Genomic DNA, 13,340 nt, shown 5'->3' on the forward strand with positions numbered 1-13,340 from the left:
TCGGCTATGGTGGGAGGAGGAGAAGGTGAATTATTTTTCTTTTTCTCTGTTGATTATTTAAAATTTAATTGTTAATTATTTTTTTTAATCTAAGGGTAAAGCATACTTTTTGTTTCTAACGTTTGCAACGTTTTTCAAAAATAACCCTAACATTCAATTTCATTCAATTTTGTCCCTAACGTTATCGATTAATTCAATTATACTCATTAATTATTATTTACTCTGAATACACATTATACTCATCTCACATTCTTTTTTACCTGAGCGTCGAAGTGCCTTTGCAAGTGTCCATCGCTGCCAGTTCTCTAAGAGCTAACACATACTTCTTACACTTCAGGCGAAGGAGAGCTCAACCCTTGAATAATACGAGTTATACCTATCGCCAGGCTTACCACACAAGAATATTTGGCACCCACCGTGGGACCTAAGTTTAAATCTAACCTTATTATCATCTTCTTTGTCTGATTTGTTATCCTATTTTGTAGGTTATAATCAATGGTGGAAGAGCAAAACAATCCACCTTCTCTTCCTCGCACTGAGGCCAAATTATTGGTTTTCAATGAGTTGCTGAGAGGAGAAGTTTAGCAGTGACCGAATTATTAAACTAGAAACAAAATGGTCGAAACAATGAAGAGAAACAAAAAAATCCTGGTAATCGCAATGATGATGACAACCATACCTCGGAAGTCAAGACCGCGGTTGTAGTCATTCGAAAGTCATCAGTAGAAAGAACCAACCCTTTTTAAAAAGAGATCATGAGCTTCCAAATGCCTAGAAATTTTACTCTGCTGACAACACTGAAACCCTATGATGGAATTAGTGACCCTAATATTCATGTCACCAAGTTTCATTTGATGATGTTTCTTCACGGTGCTTCTGACACAATATTATGATATTTTTTTTCACATTTTGCTATTTTACTCTAATTTTCATCTTTACCTGCAGGTTCTATCTGTACTTTTTCAAAACTGGTTGATCTCTTTACCAATAATTTTGCAGCATCCAAGATCTATGTCCATGATTCTAACACCTTAGCACAATCAAACAAGGTCAATACGAAAGTCTCTACGACTACATGGCAAGGTCCAATAAGATAGTAATAGAGATCCTCATTGTCCACCTCCATGCCCTTAAGAGTGATCTTCTCCCTAGTAAGTTCCAGGAGACTATTACTGTCACCAAGCTGAAGACTTTAGCAAAATTTTGAGAAAAAGCAATGGACAAATAAAAATTGAAGAACTTAGACAAACTCGGTGAATAAATAAACCAACTCAATCAAAAGAAGACGACCAGAAAACCCTTTTCAAATTAGCAAAGTGATCAGCAAACGGATTTATACCCTTCAAACACTACTAGGCAAAGAACTACCTGGTACTTAGAACGCAGCATCTCAGAAGCTATACCATAGCTAGGTTGTAAGTCAAGACTCAAAAATTTACTCTTTTTCTCACTCACAAGATTTTTTTTATACTGAATTTTGCTTAAAGGGATTTTAACAAGGCACTTTATCCTATAACTTCTATGTTAAAAGGGTAATCTTCAATAAATAAAACATTATTTTTAACTTCATCATTCTTTATTTTTAATTATTATTCTTGCCTTTAGTTCGGCTACTAGTTTTTCTACACACTACACATATTACAACAAACTAATATTAAAGTTGACATATAAAAGTAAACCGATAATTATAAGTTGGAATCAATCGAAACAAGCCAACACCTATAAGTCGGCATCATTTCAAACAAATCGTCAATTATAAATGAAAATCACTTCCAACAAACTAGCAACTATAAGTTAGAATCAATCTCAAACAACCCGATACCTATAAGTTAGAATCATTTCAAACAAATCGGCAATTACAAGTCGAAATCACTCCAAAAAATTGGCATTTATAAGTCAGAATCAGTCAAAGTAAGTCGACACCTATTAGTCAGGATCAATCCAACAAATAATCAACTAATGAGCTCCTCCAAAAATACACTGATATTGGGGGCTAATCCTCATATCTTCGAATTATAACACAAACCACATCTCTTTCATATCCTACGGAGTTATAACTCGATTTTTATAAAAGCTCAACCTGCTTCTGTTAAAGATAAATTGGTCAAGCTTAGTGGTCACCATATTATCATTATTCATAATAACTCTTAGCTTTATTTTTTATTTAATTTATACTCTGTTCTCTAACATGACTATTATTTTCAAGTTGAGCTTCGGAGCTACCACTTATTATTACAATGCCGATTTATACGTCAAAAAGTTATCTAAAGCTCGATCTATCTTATTGCAAAATATCACAGGTCAAGCTTTTGGGCGATGATCTGTTACTAATACCTCGACCTACACTACCTATAAATTGAAACTATATAAATAAAATGTGCTAAATCAAATATACGTTTTTTCTTTTTAACGAATTTTTTGGTATAAGCTCAAATAACATTCAAGAGTGGTTACCACAAAATCAAGCTAATATCCCAACAGCTTCGTAATAATAGGTCAACTTAGCAACAATATAGCACGTTAGAATTCAAACACTCTATTAAAAAAACTAAAATAAGAAAGGTATGTTATTGACTCTAAATATACATTATACTCATCTCACATTCTTTCTTATTTGAGCGTCGAAGTGCCTTTGCAGGTGCCTACCACTGCTAGTTCTCTAAGAGCTGACGCATACCTCTTCCACTTCGGGAGAAGGAGAACTCAACCCCTGAACAGGATAAGTTATACCTACCACTAGGCTTACTACATAGGAATAGGATTAAATTAAATCTTTAATTTAAACTATATTCATCTAAATTTTAAATTAAAAATTTTGTAATTTTAAATTTTTAAATTATTTGAATAAAATTAGATGAAATAAAAAAATAAAAATCAAACCAACACTACACTATCTAGAATATTATATCGACGAATCAAATCCTGAATTAGTTTTGCACATATCTTGGATGCATTTAAAATTTTAAATGGTTAATTTTTTTATTAAAAACTTTATTAGGGGTGTACATGGATCGGATCGGATTGGATATGACCGAAAATTCGATCCGATCCACACAATTTTCATCGGATCGGATCGGATATGATATCCGCATTTTTTAGTGTCGGATCGGATCAGATATTGGGTATATCCGCATAATTGAACATTCTCTTTTTAATCATATTTCTATGTAAAAAAATTCAATAAAAATATTTTCTTTCACACTTTTAAACATATTTATTTTTAAAATATTTTTAATCAAACTTCTCTTAAATAACAAAAATAAAATAACCAATATATGAATAATAACTACTGACTAAAACATACAAACAAGTAAATATAATTCTATGAATACTCCTAAACTTTATACCATTTTTTTAAATCGAATATATAAACATAATTAATCATACAAATTCAATAATACGAATACATTTATTTATATTAGATTAAATTAAGTTCATTTTAATTATATTCATCTAAATTTTAAGTTAAAAAATTTTATAATTTTGATATTTTAAATTATTTGAATAAATATGTACATATCCCAAATACACGGACTAAAATTTCTATATAATTATATCTCAGGTACTTAGCACTTAATTTATGTACAACTAAGCAATTATACATATCTTAGGTGCAACCATGTCCTTTTTTTCTTTAACGGTCACATTTTGGTTACATAGTTTTCGGTTTGTGTACTTACTTTTTTTTATCTAGGTAGAACAATGTGTGGTAGATAATTAAAATAACAATTTATTTACATTATCTATTATATATATCTAATTTTAAATTAAAATGTACCACATGTTACTTTTTTATTGTAACTAAAATTAAATTTTTTTTTCTAAAATTAAAGAGTTCTATCTTTCTTTCTACTAATTTTACAACCAAAATGTGCTACATGTCACTCCTTCATTACCATTAAAATCAAATATTTTCCTCCAAAATTAAAGAATTCTTCTCTCATCTCTACTAATTTTACAACCAAAATGTGCTACATGTCATTTTCTCATTGCAATTGAAATCACTAAAATTAATAAACTCTCTTCTTAAATTCTCTCATCTACCTCTCTCTTTTTTTTCTATTTCTCTCTACCATTCTCACTCTATATATAATTCTGATATATTTATATATCTGTTATATATATCTAATTTAGCAGCCAAAAATTGTCACATGGCATCTCCTTAGTGTATCTAAATTAGAAATATTTTCCGCCTTTTTACTCTAACTGCAAATATCTTCCCGCTTTTTTATTTCAATTGCAAATCTATCATCTATCATCTATCATCTATCATTTATCTATCAAATATTATATCTCTAATTTTACAATTAAGATGTGCCACATGTCATTTTTTCAAACTAAAATTAAATCTTTTCCTCCAAAATTAAAGAATTATTTCCTCCTCCTTACTAATTTTACAACCAAAATGTGTCACATGTCACTCCTCCATTGCAATTAAAATCAAATCTTTCCTCCAAAATTAAAGAGTTCTCCCCTCCTCCCTCTTCTTTTCTCTATCTTTCTCATTTCTTTAACCACTCTATCTATTTTATATATCATTATCAATATCAATGACTAATTACTAATTTGACAATCAAAATGTTCAACATGACATTCTTTAATTGCATTAAAATTTAAATTAAAATATTAAAATTGAAATTGAAATATACATATATTATGTATTATATATTACTATCTAATTTAATAATCAAATGTGTTACATGACACTCTCTTATTAAAATTGAAAGAAAATATTTTTTTTAAAATTAATAAACTCCCTTCCTAAATTCTCTCATCTACCTCTCTCAATTTTTTTTATTTCTCTCTACTATTTTTGTCATCCGATATTTGTTTAGAATTAAAATAAAAAAATTTTCTTTCAAAATTAACAAACTCTGACTCTCATTCTCATTCTTTATCTTTATCTTTCTCTCTCTTTTCTCTCATTCTCTATTTTTTCTATCTTTCTCTTCAACAGAAAATAAAATTAATAAAATAATATAATTTAAATAAAAAATTGTTGGATTTTTTCTCTCCTTTGTGAGACCCAAGCTTAACATTTTGAGGGTGTCTCTTTGCACCCATTGTGTCACAATCCTAATCAGATTTTAGGGTCATTGAGAGGTAGAGAGTGTAGCCACCAAAGAGAGAAAGAAGAGGGAAAATAGAATTTTCATTTTTATGCAAAGTAGTAAATTTCTAATGGCAGTTTCTCATTTGTTTACCGTTGGATCGGCTTAAAATTTAAAATACGTGTTCCTATCATCTTTTTTCTTCATTCTGGTCGGTGGAGATGTTGATTGAAGGTTTGCAGTTGGAGAAATTGGCTTTGCAAGAGAGAAATTAGGTTTCCTATTTTACACAGAGCAGCAATCTTTGAACGACAATTTCTCATTCTTTTACCGTTGGATCGACGTGAAATTTGGACTGCAGATTCTTTTTATCTTGTTCCTTATTGTGAACGATGAAGATTTTAATTGGAGATCTACAAAGGGAGAAATTGGCTTCGATAGAAGCTCTATTTATTTGGGTATTTTTCATCTTCTTGCTTTTCATTTATGAGCTTTGGTGCTTTGATATTTTGGCTGGCTATATGCACATTTTTGTGCTTTGTTTGAGACTCTCTTGTACCTCATTTGATTATAGTGGAGCTATTTCATTGGTCTGGACGACCCGTGGTTTTTACCTCTCACATTGAGAGGGTTTTCCACTTTAAAATCTCGGTGTGTTCTTGTTATTGCTTTACTTGCTATATTTGCTTGTTCATAGTTACTGCCATATTGTGTTATGAGTGCTTTCATATTGTTCTTGTGTTGGATATTTATGTTGTTTCCGCTGCTAGGCTCTTTTATACTGGCATCAAAGCTTGTTGGTATTTTTCTGGGCTTGTGATTCTGTGAACAATGGAAGTTAATACTAATACTAGTAGGATGATCACTTTTAATGGTCCTCATTATGATTTTTAGAAGTCAAAGATGGAAGATTTACTTTATGTTAAGAATTTTCATCAACCAGTTTTTGGTACAGAGAAGCCTAATGATAAATCTGATGATAATTGGACTTTGTTGCATAGACAAGTTTGTGGATATATTAGGCAGTGGGTTAACGATAATCTGTTGAACCATATTATTGGAGAGACACGTGCTCGACCCTTTGGATTAAGCTTGAACAGTTGTATGCTCGGAAAATTGGGAATAACAAGATGTTTTTGATCAAGCAATTATTGGCTTTGAAGTATACAAATGGGACATCAATAATAGATCACTTGAATAATTTCTAAGGAATTACGAATCAGTTATCTTCCATGGGTATCAAGTTTGATGAAAAGGTTCAAGAATTGTTACTTCCTGGCTCCTTACCAGACTCGTGGGAAATTCTCATAATGTCATTGTCCAATTCTGCTCCTGATGGTGTAATCTCTATGGATCTTGCCAAGAGTAGTGTTTTGAATGAAGAGATGAGAAGAAAGTCACAAGGTACATCGACTACACATTCAGATGTTCTTGTTTCTGAGTATAGGGGAAGAAACAAAAGTCAAGGTCCTAAAAGTAGAGATCAAAGCAGAAGCAAGTCTCGAGGAAAGTATAAGAATATTGAGTGTCATTATTATGGTTAAAAGGGACATGTGAAGAAATTTTGTTGGCAGCTAATGAAGGAGAAAGCCTAGGCAAGTAAAGACAAGAGCACAAATAAAGATGATGGTAGCAATGAAAACAAAGTTAATGTAACTCATGATGATTTTTTTTTCTTGTTGAGGAGTTTGAATATATTAACCTTGTTGATAATAGCACTAGTTGGGTGATTGATAGTTGTGCTTCTATTCATGTTACATCTAGGAGGGGTCTGTTTATGTCTTATACTCCTGGTAATTTTGGTGATGTGAAAATGGCTCATCAAGGTGTTGCAAAATGTGCCGGTGTTGGACAAGTTTGCTTAGAAATCTCCAACGGTACCAAGTTGACTTTGAAGCGTGTGAAGCATGTTCCAGTTATTCGGTTGAATTTACTTTCTGTTGGTAAGTTGTGTGATGAAGACTTGGATAGTTCATTCTCTCATGATAGTTGGAAGCTCACCAAGGGTTCCATGGTTGTTGCTAGAGGTACACAACACTCTACTCTTTATTTAACTCAAGCAAAGATTGTGAAAGATGTTGTTAATGCTGCTGAGTTTGTTGATGAAACTGATTTATGGCATAAGAGATTATGTCATATGAGTGAGAAAGGTATGAATATGTTATCCAAGAGGAATCTTTTATCTGGTTCTAAGGTTGCTTTGCAAAAGTGCAACCATTGCTTTACTGGGAAATAAAACACGATTTCTTTCAAGAGCCATCCACCTTCAAGGAAGTCGGAGATACTTGACTTGGTGCTTTCTGATGTGTGTGGGCCGATGAACACAAGAACACTTGGAGGGTCTATCTATTTTGTAACCTTTATTGATGATCATTCTAGGAAATTATGGGTTTACACTTTGAAGACCAAAGATCAAGTTTTGAATGTGTTCAAGCAATTTCAAGCTTCTATTGAAAGAGAAACTGGGAAGAAGTTAAAATGTATTCATACTGATAATGGTAGTGAGTACTCAGGTCCATTTTATGCTTATTGTAAAGAGCATGGTATAAGACATAAGAAGACTCCTCCGAAGACTCCTCAGTTGAATGGCTTGGCTGAAAGGATGAATAGAACATTGGTTGAAAGAGTTAGGTGCTTATTGTCATAATCTGGATTGGCAAAATCCTTTTAGGGTGAAGCTTTGAGCATTGTTGTTCATGTCTTGAACCGGACACCATGTGTTCCCCTGTAATTTAAAGTGTCAGAGAAGGTATAGTCAGGTAAAGATGTTTCTTATGATCATTTAAGAGTCTTTGGATGTAAAGCTTTTGTTCATATTCCAAAAGATGAGAGATCTAAGCTTGATGTAAAGACTAGGCAATGTATTTTTATTGGCTATGGCATGGATAAGTTTGGTTACAGGTTTCATGATCCTGTTAGCAAGAAGGTGATTCGAAGTAGAGATGTTGTCTTTGTTGAAGACTAAACACTGAAGGATGTTGATAATGCAGAGAAGCCAATGGTTTAGCCTAGTGATAATTTTTCTGACTTGGATATTACTCCCTCTATGCCTATGGTAGAAGATGGTAGAGTTGAAACTCAAAATAATGAGCATGATACAAGTGCAGATGAAGATGGAATAGTTGATCCGATACTTGATGAAGTTGGTGATGATGATCAAGATGAAGAACCAGCTTTGGAAATTCCTGCAAATGCACTTAGAAGATCTATAAGAGAGAGGAAGCCTTCATGAAGGTATTCTCCACATGATTTTGTTTTGTTGACTGATGGGGGAGAACCTGAATGTTTCGAAGAGGTTGTTGAAGATGAAAGCAAAGCTCAATGGCTTGAAGCTATGGAAGATGAAATGAAGGCCTTGCTTGAGAATGATACCTATGAGTTGGTGAAGCTACCGAAGAGTATGCGAGTTTTGAAAAACAAATAGGTATTCAGAATCAAGAATGAAGAACACAATTCTAAGCCTCGGTATAAAGTTAGATTGGTTGTTGAGGTTTTAGCCAGAGAAAAGGTGTTGATTATGAGAAGATCTTTTCTCCTGTTGTGAGGATGTCATCCATTCATACTGTGCTTGGAATAGCAGCGTCTCTTGATCTGGAGATTGAGCAAATGGATGTGAAGACAGCTTTTTTTCATGGTGATTTAGACAAGGAGATCTACATGAAGCAACTAGAAGGCTTTGTTGTTAAAAGAAAGGAAGATTTTGTGTGCAAGCTTAAGAAGAGTCTTTATGGATTAAAGCAAGCTCCAAGATAGTGGTACAAGAAGTTTGAATCTGTTATGGGGAAGCATGGTTACCATAAGACAACTTCAGATCATTATGTATTTGTGCAAAAATTTTCTGATGGTGATTTTATCATTCTTTTGCTTTATGTGGATGATATTTTGATTGTGGGCAAGAATGCTTTGAGGATTAATAAGTTGAAAAAACAGTTGAGCAAGTTTTTTGCTATGAAGGACTTGGGTCCTGCCAAACAGATTTTGGGCATGACTATTACTTGTTATAGAGATTCCAAAAAGCTTTATTTGTCACAGAAAAAGTACATAAAGAAGGTGCTTCAAAAGTTTGGCATGAATGATGCCAAATGTGTTGCTAGTTCTTTTGCTTCTCATTTTAAGTTAAGCAGCAAGCAGTGTCCAACCACTGATGAGGAGAAACAAGCAATGGATGAAATTTCTTATGCCTCAACTGTTGGAATCTTGATGTATGCTATGGTGTGTACTAGACTAGACATTGCTCATGCTGTTGGTACTGTGAGTCGTTTTGTCTCTAATCCAGGTAAAGAACAATGAAATACTGTTAAATAGATTATGAGATATCTCAAAGGTACAACTAACCTGAGTTTAAGTTTTGGTGATCAGAAACCTTTGCTAGTTGGCTTTACTAATGCAGACATGGCAAGAGATATTGATTCTAGAAAGTCTACTTCAGATTATTTGGTCAAGTTTGCAGGGGGAGCTATTTCATAGCAGTCAAGGCTACAGAAGTGTGTTGCACTTTCTACCACAGAGGCAGAGTTTATTGCAGCAACTGAAGCATGTAAAGAGTTGTTGTGGATGAAGAAGTTTCTTGTAGAACTTGGTTTCAAGCAAGACCATCATGTGTTGTTGTGTGATAGTCAAAGTGCTATTCATCTTGCCAAGAATTCTACTTTTCATGCAAGATCTAAACATATTGATGTTAGGTATCACTGGATACGGGATGTGTTAGATTCCAAGTTGTTGGAACTTGAGAAAGTTCATACTGATGACAATGGTGCTGATATGATGACAAAAGCATTGTCAAGAGATAAGCTTGAAACATGTTGTTTAATCGCCGGAATGGCGAGGGCCTCCACCTAGTCGAGAAGGGGGAGATTTGTTGGGTTTTTTTCTCTCCTTTGTAAGGCCCAAGCCCGACATTTTTTGGGTGTCTCTTTACATCCATTGTGTCACAACCCTAATCAAATTTTAGGATCATTGAGAGGTAGAGAGTGTAGCCACCAAAGAGAGAAAGAAGAGGGAAAACAGAATTTCCATTTTTATGCAAAGCAATAAATTTCAAATGGCAGTTTCTCATTTGATCACCGTTGGATTGGCTTGAAATTTAAATTGCGTGTTTCTATCATCATTTTTCTTCATTCTGGTCGGTGGAGATGTTGATTGGAGGTTTGCAGTGGGAGAAATTGGCTTCGCAAGAGAGAAATTAGGTTTCCTATTTTACACCGAACAAGAATCTTTGAATGACAGTTTCTCATTCTTTCACCGTTGGATCGACGTAAAATTTTGACTGCAGATTCTTCTTATCTTGTTCTTTATTTTGAATGGTGAAGATTTTAATTAGGGGTATAAATAGGGAGAAATTGGCTTCGACAGCAGCTCTATTTTTTTGGAAATACTGCAAATTCTTCTTATCTTGGTGCTTTGTTGTTTTGGCCGGCTATATGCACGTTTTTGCTTGATGTAGAGGCTCGCACTTGAGGGGAAAATTGTTAATGTTGCAAGTGTGAGGAGTGTTAAAGTTAGTCCAATATCAAAGAAAGTAAGGAGGAGTGAGGAGTTTATAAGATGAGAGACCCATTAACTTACTACCTTAAGGTTTTGAGTTGGATGTGGTGTCTTCTCATCTTATGTTCTCTCGCTTGATTCATCCCTGAAGTCTCCTCGATGGTCGAGAGCTCCCACGTTAGTCCAACAAAAATAATGTTATTGTTATTATATACGTAGTTTTTTAAAAGTTAGAATCAATATTCAATTATTTAAACAAAATTAATTTTGAGTTAATTTTATAACTATCAGTATAATTTTTTATACTAATATCTAATTATATTTTTATATATACAGGGAAAAAAATATTATTTTTAAATAGCAAGTATAAATATTAATTATTTCTATTTGTATAACAGACTTAACAGTTAACACCTACTTAAATGTAAAAGTATACATGTTAAATTATTTTAAATTTTAGATAATGAATATTAAAATTAATTATTAATAAAAAATTAGACTTTTTAATATAAAAATAATAACTAAAAATCTTATTATTTAATTTTTTTATGTACAGATACCTTGGTTTTCTTAGCTAGAGACTTTTGTCAACCTATGACTTTTTTTATTAAAAGTAGTTTGATTTTATAAATCTTTTGTGCCATGCATAATCTATACTGTGAGAACAAAGTAGAGTGTAGTTTTAAAAAATTTATATTCCCGTAATGTTATTACGAGTAAAAATATTAGTTATTATCTAATTTAATAACCAAATGTGTCACATGACATTCTCTTAGTCAAATTGAGAAAAAATATTTCCTTCCAAAATTAATAAACTCCCTTCTTAAATTCTCTTATCTATCTCTCTCCCTTTTTCTATTTTTCTCTACTCTTTTCACTCTATATATAATTTGTAATTTATATTTTATATTAGTAATTTGACAAATCAAAATGTATCATCAGATATTTTTTTATTATAATTAAAATGAAATTTTCTCATTCAAAATTAACAAACTCCCTCTCTCAGTCTTCATCTTTATCTTTCTCTCTCTTTTCTCTCATTCTCTATTTTTTCTATCTTTTTGTTCTAAAAAAAATAAAATTAACAAAATAATACAATTTAAATAAAAAATATTATATACATATTTTTTAGTTTTTTATTTAGTTTTAAATTTTCATAAATTATCTTTTTAATATATATTTTTATTTTTATTTTTTTCAAATATTTATTAAATATAATTTGGAGAGAATATTAATATTATAATTAAAAGTTAAAATCAAGATTCAATTGTTTAAAAAAATTAATTGAATTAATTTTATAATTATCAATATAATTTTTTATACTAATATTTAATTATATTTTTATATACATAGAAAGGAAAAATATTATTTTTAAATAGCGAGCATAAAAATTAATTATTTTTATTTGTACAATAGACTTAACACCTAATAAAAAATATACAAGTTAAATCGTTTCAAATTTTAGATAACGAATATTAAAATTAATTATTAGTAATAAATAAAACTCTTTCACATGAAAATAATAACTAAAAATCTTATTATTTGATTTTTTTTTTAAGATCCTGGTCTTCTTAGTCGACGAAAACTTTTGTCCCTTACGATTCTTTTTGTAAAAATAGTTTGATTCTATAAATCCTTTATACTATAATCTGTAGTGTCAAGATAAAACTAAAATAATTTTACAAAGATTTATATTTTCGTAACGTAATTACGGATAAAAATACTAATATTTTATTAATTTAAATAAAAAAATCCCGTTTACTCTGTTATTATCCACCACAGATAACATATAGGGCACATAAAAAAAAAATCAACAAGCTAAGTCTAAGCTGGTCCATAGCAAGGATGCAGCGTCACTCCTCCAATAACAATTACCCACGAGTTATTCATGTCCAATCACTTCTAAAAATGAGGCTATTTTTGTCTTTCCAAATATGCTAAAAGTTAAAAGCAACACAGGCCACTTGGACGTACATGGAACATCAGTGTTCCAAGATCGTACATGGGAACACCTGATGATTTTCGATTAATAATTTAATATTATATGAGGGTAGGTAACCGTTCTATTCCATTTATATATCTTTTAGAATCTTTTTACTCTTTACTAGTTCTTTTAATTTGTATATATCCTATTTTATATTTTATTGTATAAATATTCTTGAATAATTATTTCATATATGTTTTTAAATAGTTTTTTAACATAGATTATATTTTTTGTATAAACATTTTTCAATAATTATTAAAAATATAAATATATAATTAAGAAAAAAAGACCATGTTATTATAATATAATAGTATAATTATAAATAGACTAACTAAAATAGGAGTGTTATGCATTGAATAAAACAAATACTTATATTGTTATTATGTCATAATTAGAATACATTAATGGAATGATAATAAGAGATAAATATTGAAGAAGCCATGTATATGCTCTTTTATCAACAACTATGTATGGCTATATTAATAAAAAAAAATATAAAGAAAATTTAACAAATTTAAAATATAAAAGAAACAAAGTAAGATAATAAGAGAACATAGTTAAAATATGAATTAAAAAAATGGAACTCCTGATTACATAGTATCATTTAAAAGAACAAAATAATAGTAGAATGATAAAAACAAATTAACATATATAAAGGAAAAATGAGCACCAAAAAAAATCATTTTGAATAATTTAAAATAAAATATAAAATATAATAATAATGAAATAATTTATAAAAAAAATAATGCAATAGGTAGCTTGCTATTAGCGGTAATAAATAAAGTAGTAGATTATAGATTTTAATTTTATTTTTACTTATA

The sequence above is a fragment of the Arachis duranensis genome, chromosome 4 (genome assembly GCF_000817695.3).
Source record: "Arachis duranensis cultivar V14167 chromosome 4, aradu.V14167.gnm2.J7QH, whole genome shotgun sequence".
NCBI classification, from domain to species: domain Eukaryota; kingdom Viridiplantae; phylum Streptophyta; class Magnoliopsida; order Fabales; family Fabaceae; genus Arachis; species Arachis duranensis.